At 38.2% G+C, this 18,580-nt stretch overlaps 1 pseudogene; it reads right to left on the bottom strand.

Annotated features, from left to right (window-relative positions):
- Window positions 1-9,965: 9,965 nt before the first annotated feature.
- LOC115900036 lies at window positions 9,966-10,456 on the bottom strand (annotated as a pseudogene).
- Window positions 10,457-18,580: the final 8,124 nt, after the last annotated feature.

The raw sequence follows: 18,580 nt of genomic DNA, 5'->3' as shown, positions 1-18,580 counted from the left end.
CAAGTTTATGAAGAATCCAGCAAGGGAAAGGAATACATGATCACAATCTTCAGGAATGTAATGGAATGATTTTTCTTCCCCCTCCAAACAGCCCTAGGGGCTGCCCTCCAAAGAAAGCAGGAAATCATGATACTGGGGACATTCCACTCTCTGGGTGGTGAGGCAAGTGTCTGAATCTGTCTTTCACCCACTCACCCCCACCTGAGGCCTAGGTTATTTCTATATTAAAGTCAGCAGCTCTGACCATTACCAACCTGCTTTGCATTCTTCATTCTCCTTATAATTGTTTTTTCAACAAAACTTCAATAAAGTAGTATAAAAGAAATGTATTCCCAGTCAAGCAATGACTGGAAATAATTCAGAAATACCAAGAGACAAGCAGGCAGGCAATTTCAGAAAACACAAAACCAGGAAAAATGATGAAGAAAAATATATCCACTTGAATGCAGATTAAAAAAAAGAACTCTTCAAACCCCATTAAACCTTAGATCTTTAAAAACATTCCCTTAGACTTGACCAGTATTTGAGGACATCAATCAAATCTCCTCTTTAGCTCCTGAAGCAGAGAAACACATCACTTCTCTTAAAAGACGCTTTCTGGGTATGGATTGATACCTTTCAGAAAATATACGAGTAAGGCTCAGATCTGCTCTTTGATTTTCACTCACTCAAGGGAAATTTTCTGAAATGTTTTATTTATATGGGGAGCATTTACCAAATGCTCCCATGGGGCGGGAGACTAGTTTTAAAAAATATTAAATACTTGGAAAGTGATTAAGGCAAGGTTGCTAGTTTCCCAGTCTTTTTTTTTTTTTTTTTTTTTTTTAAGGCAGAGTCTCACTCTGTCGCCTAGACTGGAGTACAGTGCTGTGATCACAACTCACTGCATCCTTGACCTCCCACCACAGCCTTCGGAGTAGCTAAGACCACAGGTGCACACCACCACTCCTGAGTAAATTTTGTAGTTTGCCATGCTGCCTAGGCTGGTCTCAAACTCCTGTGCTCAAGTGATCCACCCGTCTAGGCCTCCCAAAGTGCTGGGATTGCAGGCGTGAGCCACTATGCCCAGCCTCTGTTTTTTTTTTTTTTTTTTTTTTTTTTGAGAAGGAGTCTCGCTCTGTTGCCCAGGCTGGAGTGCAGTGGTGCGATCGCGGCTCCCTGCAACCTCCGCCTCCCGAGTTTAACCAATTCTCCTGCCTCAGCCTCCTGAGTAGCTGGGACTACAGGTGCCCACCGCCACGCCCGGCTAATTCTTCCTGTGTTTTAGCAGAGATAGGGTTTCACTCCAATATTTTTAAGCTGATAAATAGTAAATAAGAGAAATTGATTAATACATAAAATTTTACTTCCTATAGTTTCCTTTGTACAAAATGCAAATGCTCTGACATTTTACCTGTATATTTTCCCGTAAATTAATTTACTTAAAATATGCTTCTAGAAAAAGGCAGTATTTTACCAAAATGAGGAATAAAACAACATAGTATATTTATGAATATACTTGTACATTTTCATCCTCTATAATTTGAGTCATAAAATAAGCACTGTAAATATAAGAAATGATATTCAATTTTTTAATAAAACACACAAAGGGATCTCAATATATGGTATTGAACAGCTAGTTTGACAAAATTGAGATTTTTTCAGTATCTGTTCATTGTGTTTTATGGATATTCCTCTTCCACTATTTACTTATATTTATATATATTTTATAAGTAATATTACTTATATCACTTATATTTCTATCACCTCTAACTGATAATTGTATATGTTCTGAAAAATAAGACCAACTGTTTAAGTACTAATATTAAGTTATTATTTTGTTCAGAATCCTCAATATTCAAAATGTTATTTAGCATATTTACATCCACCAAGGGGAAGAAATGAATATTTGATTTGGATAGTCTTTTATTTATTTTGCTTGTTTGCTTTTTCTCTTATGACAGATGGTTTTAACACAGAGGGAATAAAAACAGGATTCTTGTTTATCAAGGGATCGTCTGTTCCTGGTGTGTAGTCCTCCCCTGTAAAGCACAATTCAATGTTGCAGCACAACAGCTTGTTATTGTAAAAATACGAGTTCTGATGTGGTCTCCTGACACCATGTACAACTACACTTTGAGCTGCACTGGGTCATATTTTTAGTCACTATGTCAAGACCCACTCATGTGTGCCCTATTGAGTCATCTCACCAGGTGGATAGCCAACAGTGTTAAGAGTAGATACCAGAAAGCAAAGCTCACTCCTAAAATACCCAACAAGTATTTTTTCAAAATTATTTAGCTTACGTGTTTATCATTTGCCAACACCAGTCAATTGGCTTACCTCTGCTTGAGTCAAAGCCAAAGGAACATATTCAAAGATTCCCCCACAAGAGCAATGATAACATAATGATCAAGCCCAAAGTTAGAAAGGAAAATCAAGACTGGGCATGGTGGCTCACGCCCATAATCTCAGCACTTTGGGAGGCCGAGGTGAGCGGGTCACCTGAGGTCAGGAGTTTGAGACCAGTCTGGCCAACATGACGAAACCCCATCTCTACTAAAAATGCAAAAATTAGCCAGGTGTGGTGGTGGGTGCCTGTAATCCCAACTATTCGGTAAGCTGAGGCATGAGAATTGCTTGAACCTGGGAGGTGGAGGGTGCAGTGAGCCGAGATTGTGCCACTGCACTCCAGCCTGGGTGACAGAGTAAGACAAGTGGTTTTTGTAGTTTTTAAATAAAATTTTAATTTTGGAATGTTTTAGATTTTCAGAAAAGTTACAAAGATAGCACAGAGAGGTTTTGTGTAACCTGTCTCCAGTTTCCTCTATTGTTAACATCCTTCATTAATATGGCACATTTGTCACAACGAATAAACCAGTATTACTACATTGCTATTAAGTCCATATTTTATTCAGATTTCTTTTGTTTTATCCTAATGCCCTTTTTCTTTTTTAAGATCCTATCTGGGATATCACACTGACGTTACGTTGTTGTGTCTCCTCAAACTCCTCTTTGTTTTTTTTTTTTTTTTTTTTGAGATGGAATTTCACTCTTATTGCCCAGGCTGGAGTGCAATGGCATGAAATTGACTCACTGCAACCTCCGTCTCCTGGGTTCAAGCTCTTCTCCTGCCTCAGCCTCCCAAGTAGCTGGGATTACAGGCATCCACCACCACATCCAGCATTTTTTTTTTTTTTTTTTTGTATTTTTGGTAGAGACAGGGTTTCAGCTCAAGGCCACGCTGGTCTTGAGCTCCTGACCTCAGGTGATCTGCCCATCTTGGGCCCTCAAAGTGCTGGGGTTATAGGCATGAGCCACTGAGCTTGGCCATTAAACTCCTCTTGACTGTGACATTTTCTCAAACTTTCCTTGTTTTTGATGGCCTTGACAGTTTGAGGAGTACTGGTCAGGTATTTTGGAGACTGTTCTTCCATTTGAATTTGTCTTAAGTTTTTCTCATGATTAAACATGGTTTATGGGTTTGAGGGGAGAAAGACCATAGAGTTAAAGTGCCACTTTTATCACATCATCCCGTCATCATGACTTGCCTCTGTAGATGTCAACCTTGATGCACTGGTTGAGGTAGTGTTTTACAGATTTCTCCACTGTAGTTACTTTTTTCCCTCCTTTACACAATTGGCTTTGGAAGGAAGTTACCACGTGCAGGCCATACTTAAGGAGGGAGGAGCTGTGCTCTACATCTTTGAGAAAGGGATATCAGTAAGTTATCTGGCATTCTTTTGCACCAGAGATTTGTTTTCCTCATATTTCTTCTATATTCAATTATTTATTCATATGATTATGGACTCATGGATATGTATAGTATGCTTTGGGTTATAACCTAATACAATGGTATCCATTTTGTTGTCAAATTATTCCAGCTGGGCCTTTAGAAACTCTTCCTGTTGGCTCCTGTGTCCTTTTCACATGTAATCCTTGTTTTGTTTTTTGAGCAATTCCTTAATTTCTGGTGCTACAAGATGCTCCAGATTCCTACTTTATACTTCTTGTCCTAGCCCTAGAATCAGCCATTTATCCAAGGGAGAGCTGGTTCCTTTTATGGAGAATTATAACAGAATGTTTTATATTTTAAATCAGACCTAAACCTTGATTTTTTCTAACTAACTTTGGGCAGAGAAATTCCATTTGATATTCATGGCTTATTAAGACTCACAAAACTTTGGGCCAAATGCCAAAGGTTTAGACCTAGCTAAAACCATAAAGTAAGGTCAAGCCTGTGTTCAGCACCCAAGTTTCATTCCTCTTCTCCCAATATGGTGCCTCAGTCCTCCCCACATCTTGTCTTTAAAGTCCTTTTCCTAAGAAATCTCTAATTCCACTTACATAATCAAGACTCTCTCCCAAGCATAATGTTCTGCCCCCTTTCTCATTCCTACTCACACAAAAGCCCTGAGACTCTGTCTACCTTCCCATCTGCTATCCCTCAGAGCACTGGAAGCCCTTATGTGTATGCCCAAGAAACACACTGCACACCTAAGTTTAGACAGTGAGGCTGATAAGGAGAAAAAATGATTTGAGAGTCAAGGAATCTTAAAACATAATGTACAGTAGGCTGGGCGTGGTGGCTCACGCCTGTAATCCCAGCACTTTGGGAGGCCAAGGTGGGTGGTTCACGAGGTCAGGAGATTGAGACCATCCTGGCTAACACGGTGAAACCCCATCTCTACTAAAAATACAAAAAATTAGCCAGGCGTGGTGGTGTGCACCTGTAGTCCCAGCTACTCGGGAGGCTGAGGCAGGAGAATGGCATGAACCCAGGAGGCAGAGCTTGCAGTGAGCTGAGATCGCACCACTGTACTCCAGTCTGGGCGACAGAGTGAGACTTGGTCTCAAAACAAACAAACAAACAAACAAAACCATAATATACAGTAGTCACTTTCTATCCACTGGGTCAGTCCTGGCTTATGGTGAGGGTATCCCTCAGTGCCCCATCACCTTGAGAATTCAGAACTAGTTTTCAGGGAAAGAAGGTATTCCCAGGTTTCACATACAGTTCTGGAATTTATACCATTCTGATTATGTGTTTGTACCATTAACAGTGTCAGCAACCATTTATTTATTTACTAAGTACCAGCCACTGAACTGGGTGCCATACTGGAACAAATTATGAACTTCCCCAAATTCTCTTTGCCCAGCTTTCTTCCTGGGTATTTGGTTGCTCACTCAAAAAAGGGCCCAGCCTCATCTCTTGACACAGCCAGGTGTCAATCTCCCCTGAGGTAAGGCTGATTTCTGATATAGCTGTGGCAGCCCCAGTGGCAAGACCCAACCTCATCAGATCCATGGAAGTGCTGGTTTCTCACACCACTTTCAGGTTCAGAAGGTTCATGACAGGATATGGGATCTGCCTTCCCCAGTCACAGCCTAGAAGGACCTGGTGACACAACTAAAAGTGCACGGGAGTTAATGTGGATTGAAGATTTACTAATGAGAGGCAGAAAACCACAGAGAGCCAGTAGATAAATCCCTCTTCCTTCCTTCCCTAGATGAACAGTTCTGCCCACCTGCAGGTGCCCTGCACAACCAGCTGTTTTCTCTTGAAGCTATGGCCACATTGATTACACACCATCTATATTTTCTTTCCCTCCTTTTCCCCATTTATCCTTTTTCTTTACTTTCTCTGTCCTGGGATTATATCCTCCAATAAAGTGTCAGTACATAAGCTTGTCTCAGGCTCTAATTCATAGGGAATCTGGGCTAAGTACCCTGTATATTATTCTTTCTCATTGTCATGTCCACCCTGGAAAGATAATATTATTATCTTCATTCTACAACGAGGAAACAGCCTCAGAGAGGTGTGCTTGCCCAAATTCACACAACTCGCAAGCAAAGAGTTAGAATGTGAATCTAGGTCTTTTTGATTCTAAAGACTCTACTCCTAACCACCACGGTATATACTGTCTCTTGCCATGTGTTTTGGAAACAGGCTTTTACCCTTGTAAAGTGTTCACAGAAGGCTGGGACCCAAGGAGTTAAGTGGCCTTATAGTAGATAAAATTTCTAAGCACTTACAATGTACCAGGAATTCTTTAAAAACCTCCGTGTGTATTAACTCACTGAATCTTCACACTAATCTTATGAAGGAATTATTATTATACGTGCTTTACATATGAGGCACAGAGAAGTTTTATAACTTGCCAAGGGTCTTTCAGCTACTGTGTGGCGTGACCATGGCTGGGCTTAGTCAGTCAGTCTGCGGAGGTCATGCTCTCATGTGCTTCTCCAGAACGAGTGAAGGGAATCATCATGGCACAAGAACAGCAACCCACCAGCAGCACCGTCGTTTGTATCTCTGGGCATTCCAGGGAGTAAGACGAATAGCACTGACACAGTGCCCTGTACATCAGCCCCTGGGTGGATTAGTACAGGCTGCACCTGGAAGCAAATGTTTCTGGTGTGTCTGTCATAGATAAAAGAAGGTTTAGGGTAATAAAGGAATTTTGGGAGAAGAGGCATTATATTTTTTTAAAGGGTGGAGGTAAATTCATGGTACACATAAGCTTGGCTTGTGTAACTCATTTGAAGACAGTAAACTGTGCTAAAAGGAACTATGGAATAACAGGATAAACATGTAAGAGCAGCATTAAGGGTGAACTGTGGAGAGTTATCCTAACTGTGGGGGATTCTGAACTTCAACTTGATTTTTAAAAATAATTACAGGGAAACGCTTCTATAAGGGAAGTTAGGGAATCCGAAAGATTCTACATGAGAAAGTCTGCAATTATACAGGGTCATAGACTGTAGAGCTGGAAGAGACCATGGAACTGTCTTATAGAAGTCTGTATAGACAGTAAGTAGTTAAGGGTTCATGCTTTGGAATGGAGTCAGAGAGCCTGCATTTGATTCATGATCCCACAATTTTAGCTCTATGAACCTGCCCAAATAATTCATCTCCCTCAGTCTTTTATTCTTTTTCTATATACATGATTTAATTATAGCTATTACATAGGTATAGGGTGCCTTGACAGTTAATTAAGCTAATGTATATGACGTGCTTAACAATGTCTACCATAAAGTAGTCCATAAATGTTAACTATTATTATCTAGCCATCAGTGAAGTATATGAGGCCTGTAGAGGTCATGTGATTTCTGCAAGCAACTGGTTAAAATTCAGGACCTTGACTCTGGGTTTCTATTTCTAGACTGTGGGATATACAAAGATTTGTTAAAACAAAGTCCCTAAACTTAAGGAGCTAGAGAATGAGTATGGTATACAAGAAAGAGTAAAGACTTTTGTGATAAAAACTAGGTTAAAACTCTGGACTTGTTCCCTGTTGCTATCTTATCTGGGCCAGGTATTTGGATTTTTTGTAGTTTTAGCTTCTTCCTTGATAAAATCCATTTATGATGTTACTGTATATCTCATGTACCTATTTAACAATAAATTCCAGGGGCTTTATGTAGTAAGGTCTAAAGCACAGGATGAAAGAGAAAGGAGAAGCAACAAATTATCAGTATCTTGCAGGTTTCAATAGGATCAAAGAGAAAGGGGAAGCAATAAATTATCAGTATCTTGCAGGTATCAATGAGACATTCATTATTCCATCATTATTCTTGCATTGATCTATGCTGGCAGGGCCTTCCTAAATAATGCATATGGCCTGGTTCAACTCATCCATTGTGGGCCAGTCATGCCCAAGGTCATTGCAGTTGGAAAGAAACTAAATTGCTGGTGTCTTCTAAGACCTTTGGGATATTATTAAAGACAGAAAATTTAAAATTAAAGTATTTTTTTAATTGTGAAAAACTTTACACGTATGCCAAAATAGCCTTGAATTCATCGTTCAGACACAACAATCACAAATTTTTGTTTCACCTGTACTCCCACTATACTAGATTAAACCCCGGGTCATATATAATAACACTGAATTTTAGTAGTGTTCAGAAAACAGGGTTGATATGGTTTGGCTGTGTCTCCACTCAAATCTCACCTTGAATTATAATAATCCCCACATATCAAGGATGGGGCCAGGTGGAAGATAATTGAATCATGGGGTGGTTTCCCCCATACTGTTCTCGTGGCAGTGAATAAGTCTCATGAGATCTAATGGTTTTATAAATGGGAGTTCCCCTGTACAAGCTTTTTTGCCTGCCACCATGTAAGACGTGACTTTGCTCCTCCTTTGCCTTCCACCATGATTGTGAGGCCTCCCTAGCCATGTGAAACTGTGAGTAAATTAAACCTCTTTCCTTTATAAACTACCCAGTCTCAGGTATGTCTTTATTAGCAGTGTGAGAATAGACTAACACAAGGGTTCACGTGCAGCTTTCCATACCTCCCTCCTGGTACCAAGCCAGGGAGTTTCCCCAGTTGTACAACCCAAGGGATGGTAATGGTTACATTGTTGATCACCTCTGAGAAGCTCCTTCTTCTCTGGTCCCTTTGGTTCTCTAGAACCAAAGTCTACCTCTCCTTCAGTGCTGTAATTGAGGTTTTCATGACACTCTGAGGCACAGTAATTTTTCTGAAACTCTCTAAGATCCATGTCTACTTCCATATGTACCCAAAGCATTCACTCTCTCCAACTCAAACCTGAGAACTGGAATATAGGTTTCCTCTCTTGGATAGCCATCTAGGTCACTGCTCTCCCTGCTTCTCTCCTGGCCTTCCTTCTTCCCCCTTTCCCTTTTAAAGAGTTGGTGAGTGGAAAGAAGGGTTGTTAATGAAGGGAAGACCTGCTCTATTTCATGAAGCCTGTCCCAAATATCCTATCAGTCCTGGAGTTCACAGAATTTCCAGTCTATCAGAAGAGTCTCCTCAGCTATGTTCTACTTTTGGATCTATCATATTTTTCCCCTGTGGCAACGAGTTCAGGACCTGGTATCTCTGCAAATGGAGTGGAAAATATGAGAAGGGAAAAAATTAGTACTTCAAAAATGTTGTCCTGCCGAAGATGGGTTTAAAATTCTGTGACAGAAAGAAAGCCAGCGTAGCAATGTTCAGAGCCCTGCAAGATACAGGTGGTAATACAGGGGCTTGTAGTCTGAAGCAGATAGACCTAGATTGTAATGTTTTTTTATAATTCAAGGTATTTTGTGTCACTCCCTTAGTTTCCTCATCCGTATAATGGGGATGCTAACACCTACTTAAATGTGTGATTTTTTTTAAAAAATGGTTTTATTTTACCTGCAAATAATGAACAGATGTTCTACTCATAAATTCTACTTTCCAAAAACAATTAGAAGCTTTTTAAAAGAAAACCACACAATACATTTTAAAAGGCACTGGGATTCCTCTGCTTCTCAGTCATTGCTAGGCTAGAAAAATAAAGCCTGTTCTACCAGGAATCACAATTTAGAACTGAGTATTCTCCAAAGTGGAAATTATAGGGTATAGTGCCATTCCAGGCAGAGATTATTCAGTTCTCATTTACAACATCCACAATTACCTATCAGAATGGCTAAACCAGGTAACCAGGTCAAAACAGTCCAGTATAATTAGGCCTCATCAAACGATGCCATTATGCTGTTCTAAGATGCTAATAAACCAAAACAGGAAATACTGAAGTCAAAATAAAAGATATTCAACTCTGTCATACAAATTGTTTGTTCCTTGTTGTATCTCCCTGATTCTATAACATTAATAAATGAAATATTTTACTGCAAATATTTTATTTTATATCTCACTAGCCATGAATTTTTGTCATTAGTTACCGTATAAATGCTGCCTTGTGACATTATCCAAATGGCATGACCATTTTACACCCACAATTCACTTCTATAGTTATAAACAGAATTTTCATGATTTCCATAACTACATCTATCAGTGAAGATTTAACATTGAGATGCAATCTAACATTTATAATAACTGATGTTTTGTAGACAGTAATGTAGGAAATATATATTTTAATCACTTTTCATCTAAGTGACCTTACGTAAAAAAATAAACCAATAATTTAGCAGTTCCAAATCTCCAAATGACATTTTCAAGTGTACATATAGAAATAGTTATAGTGAGATTTTTAAGAAGCATCTTCCATGTCCACATCCTGTTGTAATGGCTGTACCATTTTCTCTTCCAGCTGCTTTCTTTGCCTGCCAGAGGGGCTCTGATGAGATGGATGTTTTGCTTGACTTCTTTAATATATCCTGAACTTTCTGTAGCTCTATTTTTCTTCAATCTGTTCATTGTAAAGTTAGCTTGGCATTTCTGTTTGATCTCTTCAACTCTCTTCATTGCATCAATAGTTTTATTCCATAGCTCTCACTGGTATTTGATAGGTTTCTTTCTATATTTTTCATATTTAAATGAATTATCCACTGTAAGCTTTTCACCAGCTGCTTTCTGGAATGCTTTAGTCCACATGACCTTGCAAGAATTGCACTTCTTTTTAAAGTTTTAATGACATTTAGATTTACAAAATCTGAACCCCTTGCAATCCTTGTGGATGAACATCATGCTGTGGTCAGGGTGGATCGGCCCCAAATAGAAATAACACTTCTCCATACACATGTTGAAACCGTGTGGATCCCCACTGACCAAACACCAAGCTTGAGAGGTGGTAAATGTGTGATTTTTTAGACGACAAAATGATGTGCTAATCTTAGTGCTTGTTACAGTGCTTGTTACACCTAAATAACATTAGGTATTATTACTATTGCTATCACTACAGGTGCTTTGAAAATGAGAATGAGTTCTCACTAATGTCATAAGGGAATATTTCTTAGTTTCAGAAAGTGGGCTCAAATTGGGTCTTGAAGGGTGTGTACATCTTCTGTAGGTAGGTATGGGGGCGTATGGCAGCGAGAGCATTCTGCAAAAAAAAAAATATGTCCCACAGGGACAATAACCAAATATCTTTCTTTTATCACACAAAACTATCAGCTACTAAAAATATCAACTAAAGAAAGAATGAGTTTTTTTTCATATAACTAGATCCCCCACTTGTTACAAACAAAATACATGGTTTCCAGAAAATATTTAGAAAACTTAGACAAACTTAGGCAAATTAAATGAAAAAAATTCAAACTACTCAAAATGTCATCTCCAAGATATAATTGTTATTAAAATTTAAAACATTTTAATTGTGGCAAAACATACATAAAATTTACCACCTTAACCATTTTAAGGGTGCAGTTTAGCAGCGTTAAGTACATTTGTATTGTTCTGCACACAGCCTCTAAAAACCCTTTTCATCTTGCAAAATCGAAACTCTGTACCCACTGAACAACTGTCCACCCTGCAGTCCCTCCAGCCCCTGGCAATCACCATTCTACTTCCTGTATCTGTGATTTTGATGATTCTAGGTACTTCGTATAAGTGGCCTCATATGGTATTTGTGTTTTTGTGACTGGCATATTTCACTTATAATTGATTTCTTACTAGTTTTGTTACCTGTTTTTGTATAGAAATGTTTAGATCTGCCTTTGTTTATTTAATCATTTCCCCACAGTGGGACGGTTAGGGGCTTACATTAAAAAATATTATAAATAACCTTGCAACTATTATCCTTATTGTAAATCTTTAGGCCCCTTCATTGTCAGCTCTTTGGGATAAGTTTCCAGACATCCATTTGCTGGGTTATCGGGTATGCCCACTTAGTCTCTTGATAAATACTGCCACCTTTTCCTTAAGAAATGTAGTAGCAGTCTTGATTCCCACCAGTGTTATGAGTGCTGATTTCCATGTCTCTTTTACTTTTCTTTTTTTACCACTTAAATTGGAACTATTTTTGATCCTTCATCAGTCATTGCTTAAAGCCCGGTGAAGTGCAGACTTCACAAGGGATATACCATACACCTACTATAGCCCAAAGGGCTAAGAAATCAAACTGAGAACTTCATGCTTCAAGAAGTTCAGGGCAGTTAACTTAATCCTGCTTAACCACGAAATCCTAGGTTCCTAGCTTAGGATTCTCTCAGTCTTTGAACGTACAGAAAATCCTGTTATTTAGTGGCCTAAGGATATTGCTTGCATGGACTGAATCTACCCTGTCATTGTTCCTCAAATCAATTCCTAGCACTACTGTTGTTAGAAAAACTCAGCAAAGAATTTAATTCAAGTTAAAATGCCAACATGAGAGAAAATCACATCTAACCCAATATATCATAGCAACCAAAAAGAACCAGTTTACAAGTAACTTTCTCAAAGTTTGATCTGGGAAGGTACTTCATTAAGAAAAGCAGTATATATGCCCACTAATAACCTATGGGTAGATTTTTTTTTTTTTTTTTTTTTTTTTTACTGTGTCATGATACAATAATATATCCAAACACACATACAGACGCTGAATTTTCTTGGTTAAATGTCAAGTGCAAATTTACCACATAAGGAGGGTTTGCTCATCATGGCATTTCCTAAATAATCAGTTTTAGAGATTTAGCAAGTAATAAGAAATTAGTAAGCTTGAAGAGCAACAAAAACATGGCATCTGGAGATTAGACTGAATGGAGCACACTGCTGAGCAAGCTTAATAATGTAGAAGATACTGTAAGTGTCCAAAAACTTTTGTTAGAGGGAAATATCAACTAACATCTAATTTACACTTGTTTTATAATGCCCACACATGGGCACAAGCACATTAAAAAGAAAAGACGTCAGGAAAACATTGGAACAGTATTGGTCAAGATACCATTTCCTTTCCAATCTGTACCATGAGTTTCTGTAAGGGTAGGCATGAATTAAGTTTTGAGGTTTGATAGTTCTGAGCAGTGATTCGGTCTTGTCATAACTGGTGATTTCATTCCCTTTGGCTTGTGTCTATAAAACCTTATTTATGAAATTCCACTTGACTTTTCTCTTATCTTCCTCTTTTTATTGTTTATCACGTGAAGACAGATTCACTGGTGTCAGCACCCCTGACTTATAGTGAAAGCTGAATGTAGGCATATCCTGGCTTGGGGCATGATGGTGAGAGCAGGGGTGACTGGGGACGCGAGAAGAAACTCTGAGCATGTATTCTCAACTAGGGCAATCTTGCCCCCAGTGGGGCAAAACTTGGTTGATGAAACTGGGAGACAAAAATACCCTATTCTTTGTGCATAGGCACAGATATACAGCATATCTGTTGCATTAAAATATTATGAGAGTGATGATTAGTAAAAAATGTCTAAAAGGCTGATGGGAGGTGGAGGAAGTAATGAAGAAAGGTTAAGAGGTAGTAAATGAGAGGAAAAGTAGTTCTTTACAAGGCACTCAGCTGCCTAGAAATGACCCAATTTAAGAACCTCTGTTCTTAAAAAGGGAAATATTCATTTGTAAAGGATATTTCCAATGATAGTCCTTTGGAGTGGAGATTATAGAATAAGTTTCTCTCATTTTCTTTTCTACCTCTACCTTTCTAGGATTTCCAGCACAGAGTACAGCACAGGATAAAGGTCTGAATCAGAAATGACAGCCTGCTTGTATTTGTGAGAAGTTAAATGGCCTCAAAATGATGACCAGCATCATTGTTGATGAGATAACAATGTAGATTCATTGGCATCTACTATATGTTAGGTACTTTGTCTATGGTTACTACCTAGTTAACATAAAAACCCTGCAGAATAGGTATATTATCCCCATTTTACAGATGAGGAAGTCAAGCAGCAATTATGTGCCGAACCGGAATGTGAACCCAGGTCTGTGTGACTCTCAAGGAGATACCCTTTCCATTGGGCCATACCACTCCTCATGAAGCAAACAGTTCAGATGAAGGGTCCCTGGAAAGCCCTCTTGTTCCTTACAGAAGGTTTTTGTTTCTCTGGAGTTTTGACCTTGGATGCTCCTTTAGGTGCTGTATCACTCATATAACTCACACTCATCTTGCCCTTCAGGTTGTAATCTTAGTCTGTCCTAAAATGGCTCAAATGTAAATGTCTTCACTTTTTTCATTATCACTTATCTCTAATGAGATGCAATTAAGTTCCTAAATGAGCATTCTTCCATTCTACTTGAATGAACTGTATCACAGAATAACCAGCATTACCGCCCAAGCCAAAAGCCTGCTTTCCCAGAAGCCTGCCACTGTAGATGGGCAGCCCTTATGGTTGATAAGCTGTATCTTTCCTTTTAAGCCCCCAGATGCTGTTTGGAAATATGCGGTTATGTTTTCATCTATCATATTGGTTTTCCAAGGATCCTTCTTCCTATTTCTTTCTCACTCATAAAAACATTTGGGCCAGGCACGGTGGCTCACGCCTGTAATCCTAACACTTTGGGAGGATGAGGTGGGCAGATCACGAGATCAGGAGTTTGAGACCAGTCTGGCCAACAAGGTGAAAACCCGTCTCTACTAAAGATACAAAAAAATTAGCTGGGTGTGGTGGTGTGCACCTGTAATCCCAGCTACTTGGGAGGCTGAGGCAGGAGAATTGCTTGAACCCGGGAGGCAGATGTTGCAGTGAGCTGAGATCACACCACTGCACTCCAGCCTGGTGACAGAGCAAGACTCCATCTCAAAAAATAAAAATAGTACATTTTTTGGTCATATGTCTGGTTATATTGATTAACCACAGACCAAACATAAATATTCTCATTCAACAAGAAAGGTTTTTGACTTGCAGCTTGATATAATGACTGTGCAGGAGAATTTAACACATTCTTTATGCCATGAGGCCCTTTAAATCTTATTAAGAACGGTTCCTTTAAAATGATGCTGTATTTGGCTCTTTTATTCTGTTACTTTCTGCCCAATAAATACTCCACAGTTTTCATTTTTCTCCATGTCATTACTACTCTGTTAACTGAGCCTTGCACTTGTGGCATAAATTTTATTTTTCCAAAATGAAATGTCAGAAGGTTAAGAGATCAAGTGATCAGCTGCTACATCTTTTTATAACATGTATTCTTCTATTTAAGAGGCAATATTCTAGCCATCCTAAGATGCAAGCAGACTATATTTTCCATCTCCTTCAACCCTGCTTTCCATTATTTTTTAGATAGGGTAGCCTCATAGCTATCAAGGTTTAAGTGGTAGCTGTGACAGTGGAGGTAGCTAGAGGCTGTTCTGAGAGAACATTTATGTACAATGGGAGACTTACTGTCCTCCCATCCTTTTTTATATGATGAGAAGATAGTTTTCCTGGATATCACAACATTTTGTTATTTTCGAGATAAATAGGAATTTCATAAATATAAATAGATTTTCTTTAAAGCATGGTGATTTGATTCACAAACTGTATAATAAAATAATTATGAACTGTGTAAAAGTATGCCACTTAAAATTTACTTTCCCATAGCTATAGAAGGAAAAGGTGGTTTAATTAAATGACAGTGCCAGAGCTTTTTCTCCAAAATGTGTTTAACAACGTGGGATATCATGGATGACCAGATTAAAAAATAGGCTGGATCTGATTCCAGAATTCAAGTTTATCTTCTTCCAGAACAAGTGTTCTTTCTTTGACACAAAACAACAACAAAAACAACCCTCCCACCATCCACCAAACAAAAACAAAAGTAGTAACAACCGATGTAGTGCAGTAGTTTCCTTATAGATACATTGCATATTTTTCAGTTCTATGTTACAAATTTCATCTTATTTCACCTTGACCTTATGTATTTACAGATGACCCTCCAATAGATTATATTCAGTGAGTTTGTGATTTTCTTAGCATAGAAGAAAATGCTAAGAAAAATGCTGCAATTTACAAACTACTGATGTGGTTATCCTGTTTCCTTTTGTCTAATGGACGCTGTGTCTTCTTCCTTCTTACACACAGACTTGCAGAGTTTTAAAGCTGAATTGGATCTAATTTTGTAGATGAGCAAATCAAGGCTCAGTGAATTAAAGTTACACACTTAGTCTAGCAAAAGGACTGGTAGATGGGGAGCCTGAGCCAGAAAAGTGTGGAGGTCAGCAGAAGAAGACATTTTCTGTGCTGAGAGAGAAACATCCAAGCAAGAATTCAATATGTTTAAGATGTGTTTAGAAGATGATTGAAACTCAGCATGCATGATTTGGTTTCTGTTTTCTGAGAGAAATGAATATTTATGTCCAATATTATTGTACAAAACTGGTATCTGCCCAGGAGTCCGACCCAGATTAAAATCCTAGCTCTGTCTCTTCTTGTGTACCTGCAAGCAAATGGATACATCTAATTTTCAGTTTTCTCATCAGTAAAATGAGGTTAAGTTATATTCCATAGGATTACAGTGAGAATGCAATATAATGTGTGAAGTACTTTGCATTATGAATAGGCCCATAGTACATGCTTAACGAGTGACTTTTCATTATCCTTTCTTCTCTGGTTTTGGTTGTACATAGGAAGACTGTGGAATTATGCCCAATCCTATAGCATTATCATGGTAAAAATAAGTGACCTACATACATAAGCTGAAGAGTTAGGTCAGAGAATAAAAGAATAAAGAGGGAGCATCTTGAACCTAGAGAAAGTGAAGTGCTCTGCAACGTTCCCGTGGTTAGACTTTGATGTAATTTAATTTGTTTAATTAGGGTAGATTTCCAATAAAGGACAGAAGTATTAGATAAACAGGAAAAGAAGAAATCTTTCTGATCATCATGGTGTTATATATTTAAAGAAGTTAAAGCAACATTATTTTAATTGGAAGGATATACGTTAATAGAAACAGAAGGGAGAACATTCATTTTAAAAAATAATTATAACAACCCCAATTCAATAACTTATAATAACATAGTTGTGGTTAAGATTAAGGACTTGGAATCAGACAGATGTGGGTTCACACCCCAGGTTCCCCACATGCTGTGCAACCTGGGCAGGTAAGTAACCTCTAAAACTTGGTATCTGTATAATGGTAATATGTATGAGGTTGAATCACATGAAATTATCACTTTCATAAGTCAAAACCAGTCAAATACTGGATAATTCATATGATTCAACCCAGCTGTGAGAATAAAAAGATAATGTAACTAAAGTTATTACCACAATCACAGGTACTAAGTGCTCCATAAGTGATAGTTATTACGTTAATGAATCCAACAACTGGAGAAAAAAAATTACATCACAATTCCTCCATACAATGGAGTAAGATAAAAACAGTTAAAATCATGACTGTGAAGAATAATTAAGGGTATAAAACTATAATCATAATAAAAACGCTAAATTAAAAACAAGAAGATCTAATATATATACACAATTTCATCCAAATTTTAAAACATATATGCAAGTCTACTTGTTTGTTTATATAGAAAGCTGTCTGGAAGAAAATATATTAAAAAGTTAAATACAACCCTTGATAAATGATATTAATAAAAATTATATAATTATATTATCTTCTTTCCATAGTTTCTTCCCATTTTCTATAAACTCAGACTACTTTTATAATCAGTAAAAGTATGTACTTTTTCCTTCTACCCCTCAAAGTACAAAAAGCTAACAAGAGTTCTTCTATATACAAGAAGAACACCCTATTTGATAAATGCCATTTTGTTATCCACTTTAAAATTTAAAAATAAAAATCTCAGGTATTGATTTCGTTTGAGTTCTAATTTCCTTCTGCGTAGCGTTTTTGTGCATGGCGCAGGGTTAAAGAAAAAACTAAAACATGAGATATCAAGGCAGAGTTATAGAAACAATAATTTAGGCTGTGAAGACTAGGGGAAAAGGTGTAGAGTTTAAGAGTGTGTCGTAGTCCAGCAAGACTGCTATAACAAATTACTGTAGACTGGGTGGTTTTCAAACAAACACAATTCATTTCTCACAGTTCTGGAGGCTGGGAAGTTTAAGATCAAGGTGCTGGCTGGTAAAGGCCTGTTTTCTGGTTCAAAAATGTCTGTCTCCCACTGTGTCCTCACAGAGCGGAAGTGGTGAGACTGCTGTCTTGGGTTTCATTTCTAAGGGCACTAATCCCGTTCATGAGGGCTCTACCCTCATGACCTAATCACCTCCCAAAGGCCTCACCTACTGACACTGTCACCTTGGGGTGAGGATTTCAACATATGAATTTTGGTGGAGACAAACATTCAGTCCACTGCAGAGTAGTAATTTTAGGTATGGAACTAAAAGGCATCAAAAAAGACTTTTTGACTATTTGTATATTCTTCAAGAATTTTCCTTTCCCAGTTTTGTGTGCCTCTCTACAATTCTGTCTTTGGGGAAGCTTTATAGGTGAGACCTAGCATAGCTCCTGAAGGAGACAATTTTAGGAAACTCCTTTGGATGTAGCTTCCAATGGATGTGTCTTAAACCAAAACCTGCCCTCTCACAAGTATGTAATGAAAAAGCATAGATGATGCTTCTACAATGCTTGTGTTTATAAAATACTTTGATAAATCTCACCTCACTATGATCTTGTAAGATGAACAGGGCATGAATTATCTTATCCATCTTGCAGAATAGACAAGAAGATGGGAGGGTAAGTGAAGTCTTGTCTCCCACCACTAGAGCACAGTAAGGATTAGAATGAAGACTTCTACTTCCCAAACCTAGGCTTATGTGCCTCTGCTGTGCAGGGCTTTTTAAAGATATGTTTTAGGGTATCTTGTAATACAAATAAGAAATCTTGTAATATAAAATAAGAACACAGGCCGGGCGCGGTGGCTTATGCCTGTAATCCCAGCACTTTGGGAGGCCCAGGTGGGCAGATCACCTGAGGTCGGAAGTTCGAGACCAGCTTGACCAGCATGGAGAAACCCCATCTCTACTAAAAATACAAAATTGGCCGGGCATAGTGGCACAT

Source organism: Rhinopithecus roxellana, chromosome 10, assembly GCF_007565055.1.
Source record: "Rhinopithecus roxellana isolate Shanxi Qingling chromosome 10, ASM756505v1, whole genome shotgun sequence".
Lineage (NCBI taxonomy): Eukaryota > Metazoa > Chordata > Mammalia > Primates > Cercopithecidae > Rhinopithecus > Rhinopithecus roxellana.
This window is presented reverse-complemented; position numbering and strand designations above follow the sequence as displayed.